We start from the raw sequence: 438 nt of genomic DNA on the forward strand, positions 1-438 counted from the left end.
AAAGGGCTGTTGTTTATGTTTGGGGGCTCCTCAGGTGGACTATCATGGTGGAGCTCTCTCTGAAGCTCTTCCCACACATCCCACACTTGTAGCGCCTCTCCCCCGTGTGCATTCTGCAATGCCTGATCCCTGTGGCTCTCCCCTTGGAGCTCTTCCCGCATTCCAAGCACTCGTGGGGCTTCTCCTCATCCTGGAGGTGCTCATGGAGCCCCAGCTCTGCCCCTGCCAGCGGCTGCTCGCTGCTCTCCATGCTCAGCTCCTGCTCTGCGCAGGAACGACAAGGACACCATGGGATTGGCCCCACAAGGACACCATGGGATTGGCCTCCCCTGCCCCCCCAAAATCCCTCCCGGAGACCCCCGCGATGGGTTCGGGGCGGGCTCCTCCTCTCCCCGCTCACCCGCGGGGTCCGGGGGGCGATGCCGGCGGGACCGGGGC

The sequence above is a fragment of the Geospiza fortis genome, unplaced genomic scaffold (genome assembly GCF_000277835.1).
Source record: "Geospiza fortis unplaced genomic scaffold, GeoFor_1.0 scaffold1446, whole genome shotgun sequence".
Lineage (NCBI taxonomy): Eukaryota > Metazoa > Chordata > Aves > Passeriformes > Thraupidae > Geospiza > Geospiza fortis.